We start from the raw sequence: 21,635 nt of genomic DNA, 5'->3' as shown, positions 1-21,635 counted from the left end.
ATAGTCTTCATATTAGAGTGTTGAAGAATGTGGCTGTAGAAATGTGTTGGTCAGCATTTTCCAAATTTCATAGATTCTGGATTGATTTCTGCAGTTGGAAAGCTTGCAAATATCACGCCATTGTTTAAGAAAGGAGCAAGGATAGAAAAATTAGGGAATGTCAGACCATTACATCAATAGTAGGTAAAATTTTAGAATCTGTCACAGAGGACAAGATAAAATGGATACTTGGTAAAAATTAGCTGATTTGACATGGACAACATGCATTCACAAATGGAAAGTCATGTTTGACAAATCGTTTGGAGTTTTTATGAGTATGTCATAATCAAAATCAATAAATAGAAGTTGATGGATGTGGTTTGTTTAGGTTCTCAGCTTTTGATAATAACCCTCCCTCCCAACCACATGATATAGAAAGTAATGTACTGGCATGAGTTAAGGATTGGCTAACAGTAAGACAATAGAGAGTCAGAACAAATGGTTCATTCTCCAATTTACAAGCTGTGGCTAGTAGTATGCCACAAAGGAAACCAAAAGTAATATTTCCAAATTTGTCAGTGATACAAACCTAAGCCAGAATGTATGGTGTGTAAACAATTCAAAGGGAAGTGATGGTATAGTGGTATTATCATTAGTCTATTTGTCTGGTGACCCAGATAATTATGAACTGAGACCTGGGTTCATATCCTGCCATGGTGGAATTTGAATTTAATAAAAATCTGGAATTTAAAGTCTAATGACTTTTGATTAATTAGATGATCATCATCTGCTGATGACCATGAGACAATTGTTGATTATCAGGAAAAACCCATCTGGTTCAGTAGTGTCTTTTAGGGAAGGAAACTTCCATCCTTACCTGCTCTGGCAACACAAGACCCACAGGTATGTGATTAACTCTCAACTGCCCTCTGGACAATTAGGGATGGAGCAGTGAATGCCAGCGATGCCCACATCTTGTGAATCAGTTTTTTTTAGAATGTCAATCACTTTCAGGATAACTTGGTTAGGTTTAGTGATTGGGCAAGAACATGGCAGTTGAAAGATAACATGAAAAAAACGTGAGGCAGAGAAACCCTTGGTTGACAAAGACAGATGTATGGAGTATTTCTTAAATGCTGAGAGGCTGGAAAATGCATATGAGCAAAGGGACCTGGGTCTCCTTATCAATGAATATGAAGGCTAAATTGTACGGGTAGTAAGCTAGTATGGCAATTAGAAATGGGCAGTACTTTCTAGCTTGGCCAATGCCACCCACATCCCATGAATGAATAAATAAAAATAAACCTTTCTTACACTAGTTTCCAAGAGATTAATGTTATATAACTGATGTGGAGGTCATAGAGTCATAGAGATGTACAGCATGGAAACAGACCCTTCGGTCCAACCCATCCATGCCGACCAGATATCCCAACCCAATCTAGTCTCACCTGCCAGCACCCGGCCCATATCCCTCCAAACCCTTCCTATTCATATACCCATCCAAATGCCTTTTAAATGTTGCAATTGTACCAGTCTCCACCACTTCCTCTGGCAGCTCATTCCATACACGTACCACCCTCTGCGTGAAAAAGTTGCCCCTGAGGTCTCTTTTATTTCTTTCCCCTCTCACCCTAAACCTGTGCCCTCTAGTTCTGGACTCCACCACCCCAGGGAAAATACTTTGCCTATTTATCCTATCCATGCTCCTCATAATTTTGTAAACCTCTATAAGGTCACCCCTCAGCCTCCGACGCTCCAGGGAAAATAACCCCAGCTTGTTCAGCCTCTCCCTATAGCTCAAATCCTCCAACCCTGGCAACATCCTTGTAAATCTTTTCTGAACCCTTTCAAGTTTCACAACATCTTTCCAATAGGAAGGAAACCAGAATTGCATGCAATATTCCAACAGCCGCAACATGACCTCCCAACTCCTGTACTCAATACTCCAACTAATAGAGGAAAGCATACCAAACGCCATCTGCACTATCCTATCTACCTGCAACTCCATTTTCAAGGAGGTGCCAGTGTTGGACTGCAGTGGGCAAAATTAAAAATCACACAACACCAGGTTATAGTCCACCAGGTTTATTTGGAAAAGCACAGCCAGTCAGGCAGCATGCAAGAAGCAGGAGAATTGACATTTTGGGCATAAGCCTTTCATTCCTGACGAAGGGCTTTTGCTCGAAATGTCGATTCTCCTGCTCCTCGGATGCTGCCTGACAGGCTGTGCTTTTCCAGCACCACACTCTTCGACTCTGATCTCCAGCATCTTCAGATCTCACTTTCTCCACGTTTATTCGGAAATACTAACTTTCAGAGTACTGCTCCTTCATCAGGTAGTTATGGAGCAGGATCATAAGACACAGAATTTATAGCAAAAGATTACATTGTCATGCGACTGATGGTAAATTATCTAGATTTATATAGATGCTAAGAACAATTGTGACCATCATGGCCACTGACAGTGTTGTGCTAAAGAATAAGGTTGGCTGCAAGTCACTTTGTAGCACATGATGCATTTCAGTTCTAGTATCCCTTGGACTCATTGCGAGTATGTTTTTCCCATGTGTTGAAATAAGTTGAGTGTTTAATCTCTAACTGTACTGTGACAGCAACAATATCAAGCTCCTCCATTTCAAATTTTATTCACTCAAATAGCCATCAGCTGCCCAGATAACTCAAACTCCCTTGTCGCATTATCAAACCTTCAGGAATCATATTTAATTTTTGCTTTATTATTCAATTCCACCATCTAACATTCAACCAATCAGCAATGTTCCATTTTTCTTCTCAGTGTGTTTTCAGTCTCTCTCTTATTTTTCTAGGTGCTTTCTGCTATCTTTTTCCTATTGTTCTGTTGCTATTTGTGCATGAGTCATCTTTCCAAATCTTTCCAAATCTGACAAATGTGTCTAAGTCTGAAATTATTAACTGATCTGTTCTTTGCACAGAAACTGAATATTTCTAATATGTTGTTTTGATTTGATTTCCAACAATTGAATTTTAGCTTTTTTATTCCTCAAGAATGGGTTTGGCATTTTAAAGTAATAGCTTCTATAGACTGCAACCTTGATAGGTTGCTTGTACTTTGCAGAATTGCAGATAAATTCTCTTAAAAACACATAAAATGAAAATGAAACGTGTCAACACAGAATCAAATGGAATGAAATCAATTGATACATACTGCTGAGCCCAGTTTTGTGGTGGAGAAGATTAAGATAAAAACTAGCATTGATAACTTCCTTTTAAATAAAGCATCACCACTTTCAGTTACAAACCTGTGAACTGTTATTATTTCATGGAATGAGACATCATCTGCAGTTAAGCAGCATTCTTACCTCAGGCATATTCAGAAGTTTTCAATAGGTGGTTTCTGACTGGGATGGTCCCATTTGTGTGTGAACAGACTTGCTCACTGCAAATTGCTCACAATCACAAGCATGAACTATATAATACTTGTAATAAAGATAAGTCAAGACAATACAATGGAATTAAAATTAGTCTCAACAATGATGACAATGACACTGGCACTGTTTATTGTAACTATCCATGTGGCTCACTAATGTCATTCAGCAAGTAAAATCTATCATTCTTACTGCCTGGTCGAGATCAAAGGTCAAAGTAAATATTTTTGGGGTGCTCTTTTGGAGAGTTCTGGATGGCTGCTTTTTCATTTATAGGGTCTCTTATTCCCTTCTCACAAAGTCTTTGATTTGAAGATGTGCAGTCAGAAAGTAATATTATCTTCTATATATGTCTTTACATATCTGCGCTTTTGGACTCACAGAGCAGAATTAGAAGAATTCATCAAAATCCTAAATAATTAACGTGCAACACAGAAGGACAGCTTACATTTCTTAAGCATGACAGTACTGAATTTGGACAAGGCAACAGGTATAAGATGGCAACAAAAGTAAATTTTACAAAAACTGATGCACATGTGATTAAAAGTACATTTATTTGTAAAAAGATTTATTGCCTGTGACTTCAAATTTTCCTGGCTCCCACTTTTCTAGGTACCTTGGCCTTCTCAGTCCCACCCTCTTTGCAGTCACTGGTTTCTCTCCCACTCTCTACCTTTGCAGCCACTTGCTTTCCTCCCCTCCCCTTTCTAGCCTACAAATTATTGCCTCACCTGAGAGACATTTGGTTGTACCAGCCTTGTTGAAGAAGCAGCAATGTTCAAAATTTTTCAGTTCCATGTTTTGGGGCTGGCAACATTTTCTTGATTGGTTGACCTGTGATTCACTTTCCCCTGTTATTTCGACCATTAATCTTCCTACATATATAAAATATAATATATTTTGAATTCTGAGCTACATGTGTTTCCAGATCCACAGCTACTGTTTGCCCTTTGTCATGGCCTAGCAAGCAACTCAATTCAAGGGAATTAGGGATGGACAAAAACTGCTCGCCTTGCTAGTGACACCACATCCCATAAAGAATTTCTTTTGAAAAAGGTGATTGACACATTCTTTATTGGCCAAGTAAAGCTTTCAAAGAATCATTATATTACCTGAAAAAACCCAAATTTAAACCACGCCCACAATTAAGAATCCAAGGACAAGATTTGCTTGCTAAAGGTACTGACTGGTTTCAAATTTTTATTGATGGTGAAATCTTCCACAAAAGTCAAAGCATTTGTGATTCTGTGGTTCTCACATTTCTGCAGGAAGATAACTGAACTCCCTTGCTTTGTTATGGAAATTAATTTTGACAAAAACTGAACAAGGAATATCCCAAATATGGGAAGTAAAGATTGTTATAATCTGCCCATTAAAAATGCAGTGTCTCACATCAATGACATGATTAGCAGCAACATTCTTTGTAATCTCTCCACCTCATCTCAATTCCATTTTACATATTCTCAGCATTGACATTCTCTGTTCAGTGATTACTTAGTTTGGAATGTTCCCAAATTAAGTCCTATAACATCCATCAAGCCGAAGTCTTTTGTCCTCAAAATCTTCAACCAACAAGTTTGATTCTCAAAATGGAATGCACAGATTTTTACAACCATCATGCATGTTTGTTTAATGTGTCATCTGACAGTGATCCATGCGTGTTCTGATAAAAATTTTGATTTTGATATATTTCTCTTTTATTTTAATGCAGCCCTTAGATCTCTGGAGATGAATGACAGTGTCTTCAAGCTGTCTGCATCATTAAAGCAGCCATTATGCAAGTGAATTTTCAAAGTAAATGAAGCATTAAATTCTATTCCATTCCTTACTGTATCTGATGAACCAGTTCAGTTGGGTCACGTGTTTGAATAATTCTTCTATGTTTTAGTAAAAGACTTTAAACGTGTCGATCATATTTATTTTAGTTGATGTACCTATGGCATAAAAGAGCATGGGTTTCTCAATGTGCTCAACACAAGTGACTTACCCCATTTTAAAATTAATCTATTTATCTCCTGGCATCAACTTTGGTCTTCCTGGCTGAAAGTGAAGCCAAAGTTACTTCACCCACAAATCATTTAGAGCTGTTTTTCATTCAGATAATGAGATGAATAATTATCTTCAGGTGATTTATCACTCAACATTTTAATTTCCCCAATTCTTTCTATGCAATTGGCTCAGGCATATCTGAGACAAATGATCAAAGAGACCTTTCCCATGTCTATTATAAGAGGCAACTGAACAAATGTATTAACTAATGCTAACATTCAGAGCAGTCTGCATTCCCCCTTGCAAAATTGTTCCCCCAAGACAGTAAGAGATAATTCTGTCAATCCCTTCACCAACTATACTCCTTGTGCCTTGCTGATATCTCAGATTAAACAATCTGCCACTGCTTAATGATCACAAGTGAAGAAAGGTAAACCAGCTGAGGTAATGAAAGGTACATTGCCTGTAACGATGAGCCAGCAATACTGAGTACTGTCGGGAATGAAATGGAAATCAAAACAGGAACATCCTCCAAATCGATTCAATCAACTTTCAGCAGTTAATAAGCTACAAACCAGCAGAATGTTGATACAGCAAGATGATAAACAGTTCAACAGGGACAAAACCATAGTGTAGAGTGGCCATTATCTCAGGTGGTCACTCATGCTCAATATAATGGTTCATCTGAATAATGGTACCTTTAATAGCACATCACGCCCTCAGTGTTAAGTTGGACTGGACAGCTGGCTCAAGATCCCTGGAATGGATCTAGAGCATGCAACCCTCTGAAACTGAGTCAAGAGTGCTATCAACTGAGCCATAATTAACATTTCAATATTAATGTATTATGGAATGCTATTTTGCTTGCTGGTTTTATTTTGCCATTCCATTGAGCTGACAATCTCAGAACCATATTCTTGTGAGGTGGTGCCAAGTGGAAGTGAATAGCCGATACTCGAGGGAAAATCAAACAGCAAGTCATCTTCAGTCTGCTCAGGTAAAAATCTAAAGCAAAAGAATGTTGATTGGAGTCCTGATGTCACAGAACACAAGAGAAAGAAATACAGAGCTTATTTTCTCTGCATTAACACTGCACTTGCAGTTTACCTGCTTAAGAATGAATGGATTGGTTGTTAATTTCTCTTGCCTGGCATGCAAAGAACTTTATTTTGCAGAACCTATTCTGAACAAAACATCATGAATTAATTTCAAGAAGATGCTCAGTCTGAAATGTCTGAAAGGCTCAAGAGACACATTCATTTGGTAAATGCATAGTGCATATTCATCAGACTATGTGACCTACATAGTCCTCAGTGTTAATGCAAAAACAATCAACAACATCCCTATATTCTGACAAATTTAATTTTCTATCACCCTAATGCAACTGAAAAAATGAACAAGGTTGAACAGTGTTTATTTCCACTCACAACAGCTGTCTGCTTCTTTTGGCTGTTGGTTGAACTCATCCAGCATTGATTATAATCAAATTGTATGGCCCCAGTGAAAACTCTTTTCACTGTTGATTTACAGTGGTCATGCAAATCATCAACTGAAATTAATAAAATAATCCAACAAAAAAAAATTCAGAGGAAATGTTAACTCCAATTCTCTCCACAGATGCTGCCAAACCTGCTGAGCTTTTCCAGCAATTTCTATTTTTGTCAACAAAAAAAGTGTTGTTTCTTTAGATGTCTCACAGCTTCCCCCTTTTTGGTATCCTATGTCTGCCCATGGACTTAGAACGAAAACAGGCATTGCAAAACTCAGTCTTCACTGATGACATTCTAAACTATTGTCCGCTGGAATGAGACAAAGGCATCATGAATGAAGTAACCATTTTTGTTTTGACTACAAATAGTAACACCACTATTCCAAGCCTGAATGAAGATAATTGTACAATTCACCCATGACTCATTCTTGGAAACCATGTTGTTGTGAGTGTCTGGAACTGAATTTTATGTACATGCATTTGAGTGATATAATGATCCTCCACTCACTGAAATTAAAGATGACTGTATTGAGAGATTTTGCTGCAGTTTCAGGCATGAGATCTATTTGGTTGAAAGCATTAAAGATTTTTTTAATATTTGGTTGTGTGTTGAATAAATAGACTTTGTGTAATAAGAAAACAGACCTGTGAATTCTTCAGTCAGCCCTGCTCCTGATTCATTCTGACTGGACTGAAACAATAGTGCCAACGTTCACTTTGTGGCTTTCTGTCTATCTTTCAAGAGTGTGACTTACCTCCGTTCAGCAAGGTTCCGTTTTCAAACTGGATGGTAGGCACATCCAGATCATATGGTGCAGTAGTATAATTTTGCACATCTACTCGTATCCATAGTATTTGACTTGAAATTGAAATAAACCTGTGTACCAAAGTTGAACCCAAATTTTGTTAAGCAAGCCATTACTATAGCCAAATATTATTTCACATGAAAAATTGTATAGTCCCAGGACTGAAGTGTAAATTGTGTACTCTCATCTCTCTGAGTGTCATTTAAAATTTTCTTTTTGAGTGCTTCTATTTTAACTGTTATTTTTTGCAAAACATGATCTTTGATGATTCTCGTTCCTTACAAATGAGTTAGAACGGTTGTGCAAGTGCCTTATGACCCTGAAGCTAACTTGCAATGCTGTCACAGTGGCTCCTCATTGGACATAAATAGTATAATGTGGATGGAGCAAGGAGAGAAAGTCACAGCTTGGTAGAAGCCTGAAATCTAGCCATTTGAATGCTAGAAACATCTGTAGAGGAGATTGACTAACATTAGGTGGTAGAGTTCATGAAATAATCTTTCAATAATATGACAGTAAGGTCAGAGCCTGTCATATTACATATGAATGCATGTGTTGTATTTAGTCTTTGTATGTTTAAATTAGATTCCCTGTACTGTGGGAACAGGCCTTTCAGCCCAACAACCCTCCGAAGCGCAACCCGCCCTCCCCCCCTACATTTACCGCTGACTAATCCACCTAACACTACAGGCAATTTAGATGACCTAACCTGCACATCTTTGGACTGTGGGAGGAAACTGGAGCACCGGGAGGAAACCCATGCAGACGCAGGGAGAATGTGCAAACTCCACACAAACAGTTGCCTGAGGTGGGAATTGAACCCAGGTCTCTGGCACTGTGGGGCAGCACTGAGCCACTGTGCTGCCCTAAGGCATGTCATGAAGAAGCTTAAACTCAAAGATAGTTCTTGATTTTGTATTCTCCTTGACTAATCTGTCTTGAACCCAAAATCACATGTGATCATAAAGCTACACAACTGAGAAGATTGCAAACATTATCATGTTATTTTTGTAGCAGTCACTGAATCAAATGGCAAGAGCATGGAATCAAGATATTGATTATCCCATGACAAAATTATTAACTCAACTTCATCCAGAGGACATGAATGCTTAAAATTAATAAATTACATTTTCATGCATTAAGTCTTCATACAATACAATAGGAGTGTGTGGCAATAGGACACAAAAGCTCATTGTCCAGAAAGTAAAGAGTGGATGAAAGAATTATTGTATTGATGCTACACAAATCAGGAGAATGCAGTTCATGCGTGTGGTTAACATCCTACAATGCATTAATCATGAGTATGTGCCTTAAAGGTAAAATGACACAGTGACACTGAGATATAACACACAATCCCCCTTTTTACAAAGATAAAAACATATTCCATACAAATAAATGTGGTTGTACCTCTGTCCCTATTGCCAATTTAATAATTATATAAATGGGTAACATAGAATTTACAAGACAAACATTTCAATTGTTGTCATGATTTGGAGATGCCGGTATTGGACTGGGGTGTACAAAGTTAAAAATCACACAACACCAGGTTATAGTCCAACAGGTTTAATTGGAAGCACTAGCTTTCAGAGCACCGCTTCTTCATCAGTTCTGTTGGACTATAACCTGGTGTTGTGTGACTTTTAAATTTCGATTGTTCATTTAATGCTTTGGAAATTTAACAATTCATCCTGATTTGCTGATCTTTTAATGATGTAGAGCATGAGACATTGTTCTCTATTGTTTGTCTTGCTGCTGGTTGCTGCCATTCAGCATCACTGCACAATCTTCATCATTACACTATTTTTCCACACTCTCTTCATGCGCGATTGGTATGTTGTGCATTGGTCTGAGCCAGCTTCTGGTCCTTCACAATGTCGCACCATGACCAGAAATATCTTTGTGTAATCAGGGTTCTTTGCGTATTTTAGAAACCTTTGCTGGTTTCTAAGTATTTACATTTTGTACTCCTGTTCCGTGAGACTTTGTGAACCATAAGATGTAGAAGCAGAAGTAGGTCATTTGGCCCATTGGGTCTGCTCTGCCATTCAGTGAGATCATGGCTGGTTTGATAGTCCTCAAGTCCACTTTTCTGTTTTTTCCTCAAAACTCTTCATTCCTTTACTGCATAAAAATCTGTCTCTCTCAGCCTTGAATACCTAATAACCCAGTCTTAACAACCTTCTGCAGTGAAGAATTCTATATATTGACTGCTATCTGAGAGGAAAAAATCCTCCTCATCTCCAACTTAAATGGGCAATGCCTTACTCTGAGATCATGCCTTCTTCCACAAGGGGAAACAACCTCTCTGCATTCGCCCTCTTGAACCCCTTATGAATCTTATTTATTTCAAAAAGATGATCTCTCATTTTCCTAAATTCCAACATGTACAAGGCCAACCTACTCAGCTTCTTCTTCTAAGAACAGCCTCCATACCCAAAATTAACAAAGCGGGCCTTTTCTTGCTTGCCTCTAATGCCAGTATATCACTCCTTAGATAAGGGCACCAAACCTGTTCTTATTGTTCCAGGTGCAGTCAGCCAAATGCCTTTTATAATTTTAGCAAGATCTACCTATTTCTGTACTCCCTTCCATTTAAAATAAAGGTCAATGGTCCATTTGCCTTCCCAAATACTCATCGAATTTTTGAATGGCCTGCTTGTGTTTCTTCTATGTTTCCATGCAAAGCTTGGTCATCTCCTCAGAATTGCCTCTTGCTTTGGTGACTCTGAACCTCAAGGATGAGTCTGTGTTGGCACCTTCCTAATACTTCCCTTCCTGCTGGCATTGTGGTGTTGTACTATCATGCTGACTCACCTGTGTCCTGTACATATGCCTAAAGTTCCCTATTACTGCATGCCTTACCTATATCAAAAAAAGCTGAACAGTATTTAGGTGCATGTGCCAAACCATATCTGTTATAAATTTTGCTGATTTAGTGTGCTCTCCTGCCCATAGCAACAGTATTCCTGTACCTAAAACATGTAATGGTTGTTATCTGGCATTATGGCTTCATATTTCTGTTCATCCTCATGTAATGAATCAATTGTATGGCACTTTTTCTAAAGATCAATCCTAAAGGCTCCATTTGTTGTAGACGAGGTGACTAAAACTCAGTGAGCAGATCTGACTATTCCTCTCAGGAATGTCACTCTCATGTTGCTGCATCTTCTGATAAATTAGTCAATAAATCCTTGGGATTGCTATCTGCTTGACATTCGTTGGAGTCTGCTAACCCTGAAGTTAATTGCTACCATGAGCTGGTCTTCAAAACCTTCCATATTTTGTTGATTGCCATGGAAAGATCAGATTCTGTGAAGTCCATTCTTGCCAATATCAAGCAAGGTGTTTAGAGCTTTCTTTGTTGGGATCATCATTTGCCAGGTCTATAAAGTAGAACAACATATGTTGGTTGAATAGTTGTAATTCAGTAAGTATGTCATTGGATGCCTAACCCATAAATATGTTTCTACTATCAATGATTCCATTTTATCACCTTTACACTGTGGCATCTGACACCATTGAGCCCCAGAAATCATAATAGATGCAGGAGTAGGCCATTTGGCCCATTGGGCCTGCTCCTCCATTCATTAAGATCGTGGCTGATCTATCCATCATCTCAGTTCCTCCTACCTGAATTATCCCTATAATCCGTAATTCCCTTGCCATGCAAAAACTCATCCAACTGAGTCTTGAATATATTTAATGAAGCTGTCTCTACTGCTTCCTTGGGCAGAGAATTTCATAGATTCACTACTCTCTGGGAAAAGCAGTTCCTCCTCATTCTGTCCTAAATCTACACCCCCTAATCTTGAGGCTATGTCCCCTAGTTCTAGTCTCATCCACCAGTGGAACCAACTTTCCTGCCTCTATCTTATCTATCCCTTTCAAAATTGTATATCTTTCTATAAGGTCCCTTTCATTCTTCTAAATTCTAGTGAGTACAGTCCCATGCAGCTCAACATCTTCTTATCTCCAGAATCAACCTGATGAACCTCCTCTGCACTACTTCCAAAACCAGTATATCCTTCCTCAGGTAAGGAGACCAGAACTGCACATATTACTCCAGATGTTGTCTCTCTAACACCTTGATCAATTGCAGCAGAACCTTCCTGTTCTTAAATTCAATCCGTCTAGCAATGAAAGCCAATGTTCCCTTTGCCTTCCTGATTACCAGTTAGCAATTTATGTATGAGCACTCCTATGTCCCTCTGCACAACAGTATGCTGCGATCATCCACCATTTAAATAATACACTGACCTACTATTTTTACTTCCAAATTGGATAACCTCACATTTACCAACATTGTACTCCATCTGCCAGACATTTGTCCACTCACTTAACCTATTTAAACCTCTCTGGAGACCCTGCACATCCTTTGCATAGTTTGCCATTCCACTCAATTTAGTGTCATCAGCAAACCTGGGGACATTACACTCGGTCTCCTCTTCCAAATCATTTATATATATATATCATGAACAGATGCGGTCCCAACATCAACCCCTGTGGCATGCTGCTCACCACCAATTTCCAACCAGAAAAATACCCATTTATCCCAACTCTCTGCTTTCTATTGGTTAACCAGTCCTCTGGATTTGAGAAGCTTTTTTTATTTGTCATTTCTACCATATACAACTGATACATTAAAAACGAGACCGAGTTCCTCCAGGACCGAGGGTGCTGCATGGACAGCACAAACTACACAATCATACACAGCATAAAGTGCATAAGAAGTGCAAAACATGCAAGTTACAGTGTGATAGAAGAATGATAAATAATAGACATTTTTTCCAGTAGCAACTGCTGCCTCACAGCACCAGGGACCTGGGTTCAATTCCCACTTCAGGCAACTGTCTGTGTGGAGTTTGCATATTCTCCCCGTGTCTGCGTAGGTTTCCTCCGGGTGCTCTGTTTTCCTCCCATAGTCCAAAGATGTGCAGGTTAGGTGAATTGGCCATGCTAAATTGCCCGCAGTGTTAGGTGAAGGGGTAAATTTAGGGGAATGGTCTGGGTGGGTTGCTCTTCGGAGGGTTGGTGTGGACTAATTGAGCCGAAGGGCTTGTTTCCACCCTGTAAATAATCTAATCTAATCTAATCAAGTCAAAGTCATGCAAAGAATTTCAGATGGGAAAGAGTCCAATCATGTTAAGGAGCCTGATGGCTTGGGGGAAGAAACTGTTGCACAGTCTGGCCGTAAGAGACCAACTGCTCTGGTATCTTCTGCTAGATGGCAGGAGGGAGAACAGTTTGAGTGAGGAGTGTGTGGGGTCTTCCACACTGCTTAGCCTTTCGGATGCAGCATGTGGTGTAAATGTCTGTAATGGAGGAAAGAGAGACCCCGATGATCTGCTCAGCTGTCCTCACTATCCAGTGTAGGATATCCATGCTAGTACGTACCCTGCAACTTCATGCATTCTTATCTTATGGGGATGAATAGTTTATGCGGTACCTTATCGAATGCATTCTGGAAATCCATGTATACAACATTCACCTGTTCCCCTACATTTACTGTGCTTGTTACATCCTCAACGAATGCCAGTAAATTTGTCAAACACTACCTTCCCTTCCTGAATCCATGCTACGTCTACCTGATGGAACCCTTTCCATCCAGATATTTCATTATTTCTTCTTTAATGATAGCCTCCAGCATTTTCCCGACTACAGATGTTAAGCTAACTGACCTATGGTTACCTGCCTTTGCCTATACCCTTTTCTAAACAGTGGCATGACCTTTGCTGTCTTCCAATCCACCAGGGACCTGCCCAGAGTTCAGTGATTTTTGGTAAATTACCACTAATGCATCTACTATCACTTCCGCCATTTCTTTCAATACCTGGGGATGTATTCCATCAGGAGCAGGGGACTTATCTACCTTTAGGCTCTCAAGTTTGCTCAACATTACCCTTTTATTGATAGCAATTGGATTGAGGTCCTCATCTCCCATTGCATCCTTAACATCATTCTTTGGCAAGTTCGACACACCATTGTGAAGACTGACACAAAATAGTTATTCAAGGCCTCGGCCATTTCAGCATTAATGAATCTTAATTCCCTTTTCTCATTCTGCAATAGACCTATGTCCACTTTAGCCACAATTTTCCATTTTATATATTTATAAAATGCAGCACCTCACATTTATCTATATTAAACTCCATCTACATGTTTTTATATTCTGTTCTAATTTGCATTCATAACCTATCTTTCCTTGCTTTATTGCTTGCTTTGTGGTTCTTTGTTGCTTTTCAATTTTCTCCCAATCTTCCTGTTTCTCAATATTCTTGGATACTTTGTAAACCTGAGCTTTTAATTGGATGCATTCCTTTATTTCCTTGATTTCTACCCTTGCTATCCTTGATTTTGACCAAAATATACTTTCCTTGAGTACTTTGAAAAATCTCTTTGAAAGTCCTTCACTGTTCCTCATCTGTTCCAACCATGTAACTTGTGTTCCCTGTCTAATTTAGTCATTCACTTCTTCATCCCATTATAGTTTCCCTAATTTAAGCATAAAACCCTGGTTTTTGATGACACTATTATATTTTGAGTCAGTGTAAATTCAAACTGCTCCTTCTTTAAGAACAAAAACTTTGCAGCTTTGGCTGTGAGATAGTTTTACTTATAGTCGACTACCAGAAAGACAGCATTCAAGACTTGCAGGTTTCTGTACTGTAGAAGCCCTTCATAATTAAGGCAATCTTAGAAATTTTATTGTTCTTAAAAGATCTTATATCCTAATCAAAAATAAGTTAGCTTTATTGATTGATGGTTAATGTTCTATCTGCAGATGTGTGCAACTGTCTAACTCACAGAAACTGATACTACTTAATGATGAGAAACTCCTCTTTGACTGGATTTGTTTGTTGTCCAAAGATTTTGTCACATTGGAGTTCAATTAGTTTTCTAGCTATCTACCATCAAGATATTGGATTCTTTCCTTCGTGATCATTGCAGCGACCATGGTGTGAGTTTACATGCAATAGGATATTTAGTTTTTTGATGTAATGCTTATATCATACTCCTTAACATAAGAAACTGGGGCATGTACTTAGTGATATTGAAAAATTCATCTTTGCTTTTCATCATTATATAAATGATTTGGATGTGAACACAGAAGGTGTTAGTAAGTTTGCAGATGTCACCAAAATTGGAGGTTGGTGGATAGTGAAGAAGGTTATCTCAGAGTACAATGAGATTTTGATCAGATGAGCCAATGGACTGAGGAGTGGCAGATGGAGTTTAATATAGATAAATGTGAGGTGCTGCATTTTGGAAAGGCAAATCAGAGCAGGACTTCTACACTTAATGGTAAGGCCCTGGGGAGTGTTGCTGAACAAAGAGACCTTGGAGTGCAGGTTCATGGTTCCTTGAAGGTGGAGTCTCAGATAGATAGGATAGCTAAGAAGGCATTTGGTATGCTTTCCTTTATTGGTCAGAGTATTGAGTATATGATTTGGGAGGTCATGTTGTGGCTGTACAGGACATTAGTTAGGCCACTTTTGGAATATTGTGTGCAATTCTGGCCTCCTTCCTATCGGAAAGAGGTTGTGAAACTTGAAAGGGTTCAGAAAAGATTTGCAAGAATATTGCCAGGGTTGGAGGATATGAGCTATAGGGAGAGGCTGAGCAGACTGGGGTTGTTTTGCCTGGAGCATGGGAGGCTGTAGGGTAACTTTAGAGAGGTTCATAAAATCATGAGGGACATGGATAGGATAAATAGACAAGGTCTTTTTTCTGGTGTGGCAAAGTTCAAAACTGGAGGGCATAGGTTTAGGGTGAGAGGGGAAAAATTTAAAAGGGACCAAAAGGGCAACTTTTTCATACAGATGGTGGTGCATGTATGGAATGAGCTACCAGAGGGAAGTGGTGGAGGCTGGTACAATTGCAACATTTAAAAGGCATCTGGATGGGTATATGAATAGGAAGAGTTTAGAGTGATATGGGCCAAGAGCTGACAAATGGGACTAGATTAATTTAGGGTATCTGGTCAGCATAGACAAGTTGGACTGAAGGGGCTGTTTCCGTGCTGTACATCTCTGTGACTGTCTGACTCTATATGCAACACAACTAATCAAAAGGTACAACCATTACATTCCTCAGACGAAAAGGTGACTAGACTACTAAATACAGTATTATGCCATGCTTCAAATGATCTGAGGTAGGATGGAATATGAGACAAACCTTCAGGTCATAAGCTATAATGCAGTGATGATATCATGAGACTATTTCTTAAACGTATACTGACCATAAGACATAATACATCCTTATCCACATTGAAAAAGAAACAAGATAATGTGCTTCTCTTGTATAAAGCATCAAGCATTTCTATGTTAAATACACTGTAAAGGTTAATTAATAAATATTCTTGCATTGAATGAATGCAACAGGAACATCTCCTTGTTTTGAAATAAAAGAGTCTTCGACAGTTTACAACTTACACTTAACTGAATCCAGCAATGTCCACATAACAATAATACTTTCTGGTTCAATGCTTTCCATTGGAATCAAATAAAAATGGACGACTGAGGAGAGATGTGTTCCCTTACTTCTAAATGAAGTGGATTGTGAAGATAATTGCTTCAGGATGCCTTCCCTTCTTTTTCCATTTACCACTCTGATACTAATATAAGTGACAAGACTTTAAGGTTTTTCATCATTTTGTGGAGAGTTTAGGGAATTATGCTCTTTGCTGGGCTTGAGTGTTCTTCACACACCTTCACTCATCTGAAGTGAACCCTGAAGTGATGACTATGCTGTGATTCTATTCTTCTTGATGGCTTGATGCGTGCTGACAATGGAGTTCAATGGCAATCCAGAGGTTTTGTGACATGGAAACAAATAATGTCTTGTGCGCTGAAAATCAGAGCTGAACACAATTTCTGTATGAAGCATTCTAATTAGCACTGCCAAAACGAGAGAAATGCCAATAAAACGTGAATCAAATATCAAAAATATTTGTTTTGAAAACAAGTAGTAAACCCAACTGAAAAGTTTGTGTGACCCCAGGTGAGATTATTCATGAAGAACTAAGTCTAATTGGAATGTAATACTTCCTGCCTTTTGGCAAAAAACAAACAAACACACAATCATGATAAGGATGTGAAAATGGATTGCACGGCAAAACTTTCCCTCTGTTCTTCATGCTGTGCTATTTTTCGTGCTCTGTCATAGTCCACCCTCAGGCACCAGTAGTTTGTGTCTATAGTTGGATCCATTATGATAAACATGTTTTGCACTTGTAGATACTACAATATTCAATGACAGGTACATAAAAGAGAAATGAACAGTGACAGTCTGAATTAAAGACAAAAAATGCTGGAAGTGCAAAGCAGGTTAATCAAGTCCTTATTTATATGTACAGCATGACCTTTCAAGGGAACACAATACCCTCATGATGATATAAAAAGGAATAAATTGGGATTAAACTTTGTAACTCGGATTTTACCTAATAGTGCTTTGAAGTTAGTATCTTCCTGCTTCAGTGGAAATGGATCTTGAGGTAACAGAGCTCAAAAACCTTTTCAGGCAGGTCGTGGAGACTGCATTGACCCTCTGAAGAACTGTGAGATAGCAGTGCCACTGTGCCACTGTGCTGCCCTGGTAGGAAATCAGTGGGCCCTTCAACCTCTTTTTTTAAATGAACTATTTCCTATGTCTTTCCTTAACCATGGCCTCACAGCTAAACCCAAATGTAATTTTACAATTTGAGATGCTTTGTAGAGCTATCACCATCTCCCCTGGTAGGGATAATTGGCAATTATGTATATCTCAGGTACTGCAACTGGCTCTCCTTCCAGCACACATTCATTATCCCAATTGGATGTTGAACACAGAACTGATCTGTTAGCTGGCTGCCAGAGGAAAGATGGTGAAGGAAATAGAGGAAATAAAATAGGAAGTAGAGCTGTTATCGATGATGATATAAATGATATAGTGACTCTGATGTCAGCAGAAAATGGTAGAATAGAAAGATAAAAATATGTCATGATTCTTGTAGAACACTGTACCAGAGAGCTGTATGATATATATCATAATGTAAATAAAGAGCTCACAGGATTACTTTGACTGACAGAGATTTTCGCTAAGTTAAGGACATAATTCAGGGCAGAAGCAATTTACCAGTGCGTGAACTCTCTCGCAGTGCAGTAACAATCCAACACCCAAGAGAACCATGAAACCGTAGAGTCGTACGGAAAACATTACACAGGTTTGAGCCTGTGGAAGGAGCACAATCTACATATAATAGCTGCAACAGTCCATAGTATAGTTACCATGGAGTTCTGTCAAACTAGGTGGGACTTGAACAGCATTGAGGTTGGGAAGCAAAAATATTCCTAATATCCAGAAGATTCTGCTCTGAGAGTCCTACATACAATAGATGTCACCTGAAAACAATTCTTACATGGCTCAGGCATCAATTCCTGATTGAAATAACATTTAATTCAGAGCTCCCCTCAATGAAAGCAAACATAGAATATAACACAATAGGTCAGACACAAAAATCAAAAAGAATCCTGCTTCACTATTAAGACAAGATTATTACAAGTGGATGCAGAAGACTTAATGGCACTGAACAAAATACAGCAGGGTATTTTCCTAGTGTGTCGTCCAGCACTCAACTGTCAGTTAACAGCTTGACCTATCATTTGTTACTTGTGGGCACTTGATCTTGGCTGCCTGTGTAGCTTAAATAACTAATATGGCTGCACTTCAAAAAGTAAGTCATTGATTGTGGAGAATGTTTTGATTTCTGAAGAACAGAATGGTACTAAACTTGTTTATTCTTACCATCTAGTGTAATACTCCATTACTGAGGGAGTACAATACTGTTCAAGATATCATATTTGAATGAAACCTTAAGCCGGCATTTCAAGACAAAAACAAAGTGAACGTGAAGTACTTGAAGCATTCTTATAATAAGGTGAGTCCTTGCAAAATCTGAGGTGTTTTCTTCTTGATATTATTAAGAAGGAAATTGGATACTTCTCATACTTACCTAAGTTGGTCTTGGGATATGAAGTCAGGTATAACACGGTACCTGGTTATAGTCCACAGGATTGTTTCAAATCACAAGTTTTTGAAGCGCTGGTCCTTCATCAGTCACTTCACCTGACTAAGGAGCGGTGCTCCAAAAGCTTGTGATTGCAAATAAACCTGTTGGACTATAACCTGGTGACATGTGACTTCTGTCTTTGTCCACCCCAGTCCAGTACCAGCACTTACACATGTGAAGAATCACAATGATGAGACCGTACATGGTCCCTATCCCTGGTTGTACTCGGGTGGCAATGATCAGTCTCTTCTTGAAATGGAGTAATTTTGGGATCTTGGTGATTCCATGATGATAATTTATTTTAAATGATCCATAAGTATTAAAGTAAAGAGCTTCTTCTGTTATTTCATAAATAGTATCAATGCATTACATTTTCATCCTGACAAATCATCATTTTCTATTAAGATTGCATAGACAAATGTCTTCATACTTAATGAAATTAAATATATTATTCTTAAATTTGCCCCAAAGCCTTGTACATTTCTGTTCAAAGTAGTGACCTGGCAATGTCTGATTACAGCCTATAAGAAGAGGTCAATGGTAAGATTCCGGTTTCAATGTAAAATAATTTTTATCATGCCTAACTGCAGCTTAATATCTATCCATAACACAGAAGGTGAGCAAGATCATGACATGATTTCCCGTTAAATTTGAAGCATTCCCCAGCAAAATCTGAACTGTGCAGTTTTGCTTATCTTTGTGTAGAATTCCGAAATCAAGTTCTGAAATAAACCAATATTGGCCTTTGTTTGACCTGTACAAAGTAAGTCCACTTTCAAAACGAGTCCTCTTTCCAGTGCAGATTGGTTAGCTGTACTTCTTTTGTCCTACAATATCTAACTCGAAAAATACTTTCTGATCGCAATATATTCAGGTTTAGAACTATATGTAACAATCAGCTTACATGATCTGGTGTCTTTACTCAACTGTGGCAATGATTCCTGGCATTCTGCCGGGAATGTTTATAATATGCGACAGTGTACCGTCACATTGTTTGTCTGCTCTGTTACAGCACAATAGTAAATATTCACCCTATTTGTAGCATTCACATTATCTTTAGATATCAATGTAACTTGTAGTTTGTACTTTAAAATTAAATTAAAATTTGAAACCAACAAGGAGCTTAGTTTTGACCTGGCCTTCACCTAATCCTGAATATCCAGAAACTTAATGCCCATTACCTTACCTGTTATCAGGAGTGACTGTTCTGGGGTCATGCTCACAAATTGGTTTTCTGCTTGGGAAGCTGTTTCCTCAAGGGAGTGTGGTCAGAGCCAAGTTAGTGGCATAATGACTGACTCAGCTGTACAGGATTCTTTATTTAGGGGAACAGACAGACCTTTCTGTATTTGTAGACCTGGTTCCAGAATGGTGACAGAGAGTTTGTAGGACAGTCTTCTTGGGGTAACAGCCAGTGATCATGATCCACATTTGTACCAATGACTTGGGTAGGATGGGGGGATATGGTTCTGCAATCAGAGTTTAAGGAGCTAGGTAAAAAAAGTAGCAAGCAGGATGTAATAATCAAATGTAATAATCTCCAAATTACTCCCAGTGCCATGTGTAAGTGAGTACAGAAGTAATAGAATAAAGCTGATGAATATAGCAGATTTTTCCATAGTTGGAAAGATAGTGCAAAAGTGAGGCCCGTAAGTCATCAGGACACTGGGATAGGCTCTGAGAAATATGACACCTGGAGGGCAGTACCTAACCAGAAATCAGAACCCCAAGTTCTTGCAGTGCATTTTGCTGGTGCTGCTGGTCAGACTTTAAATTAACTTGAATGGGATGTGGTAACCAAGTGAGAATATTAAAGTACCAAAATGCACAATCATTTGGAGAGATGGGTAGCACTTGTATTGAGAACAGTAGGTCAATAGGTAAAGTTGGAGAAAATAGTAAAGTCTAAATCAGGGTATGAATACAAGGAATGTAGTCAATAAGATTGAGGAGTTACAGAAATAGGTTGCCATGTGGAAATATGGTGTAATGGCACAAGAACAGGTGGGACTCAATGTTAAATATTTCTGGTACGGGTGTTCAGAAAAGATAGAAAAAGAAGGAAAGAAGAATAGGTGGCATTATTGGTAAAGGAGACATTGCAGTTCTGAAGAAAGAGAACATCCCACAAGAACAGAACCAAGCTGGCTAGAGATAAGGAACAAAGAGAGTGCAATTATTCTTTCCATAGATATATTAAGAAGCACAATTGACCAATTACTCACATTTGTGATAATAAGTGTGCATGTAATATTTTAGTATTTGCCAAGTGTTAGACCATCAAATTATTTAGTTATATGTAAATAAAGATATGGTTAGTCATGTCAAATAAGGATATGCTAAATCCAGTAAGCAGGTCACTGGTTTGGGGTAATAGTGTGGTTCACACTCTGTGAGGACAGCACGTAGGAAAGCTCAGCGAGAAATTCCCAGAGAAAGGTACATTGCGCATTTAGAACAGGTCACTGGCACTTCTGAGTTTGCAGCATGAGAATTGTAACTTACCAACTCAGAAATTCCAGAGTAATTGCAGCAAAACCACTGGGTACTAGGAGTTCTTACAATGTTGTTAAGAATACTAAGAGAGACAGTTGCTACATTAAGCCTGAAAGTGTAGCAACCTTTGAATCAAAATTAAAAATTAATGCATCATAGCACTAAGTGTTGCAAGTTAGAAACACATTTCAAGCATAAAATGATGCTATGAATAATAATAAAGACTTATGATAATAATTGTGCAGGGAAAGTCTTGTTTTCTGAATGACTTGTATTGTTGAAGTGCGATCAAGCTAATTAGAAGAATATAACCGGGCTCATGAATAACAATTCAGAAAGACAACATCAACCCATTCCTGCAATCCAAACTCACAGGTCTCTGAAACGTTTTACCTTGTTAGTCAGCCTTTAGAACATTGGAATAG

Source organism: Chiloscyllium plagiosum, chromosome 27, assembly GCF_004010195.1.
Source record: "Chiloscyllium plagiosum isolate BGI_BamShark_2017 chromosome 27, ASM401019v2, whole genome shotgun sequence".
NCBI lineage: Eukaryota > Metazoa > Chordata > Chondrichthyes > Orectolobiformes > Hemiscylliidae > Chiloscyllium > Chiloscyllium plagiosum.
The sequence above is the reverse complement of the archived record's forward strand: the minus strand, read 5'-3'. Positions refer to the sequence as shown.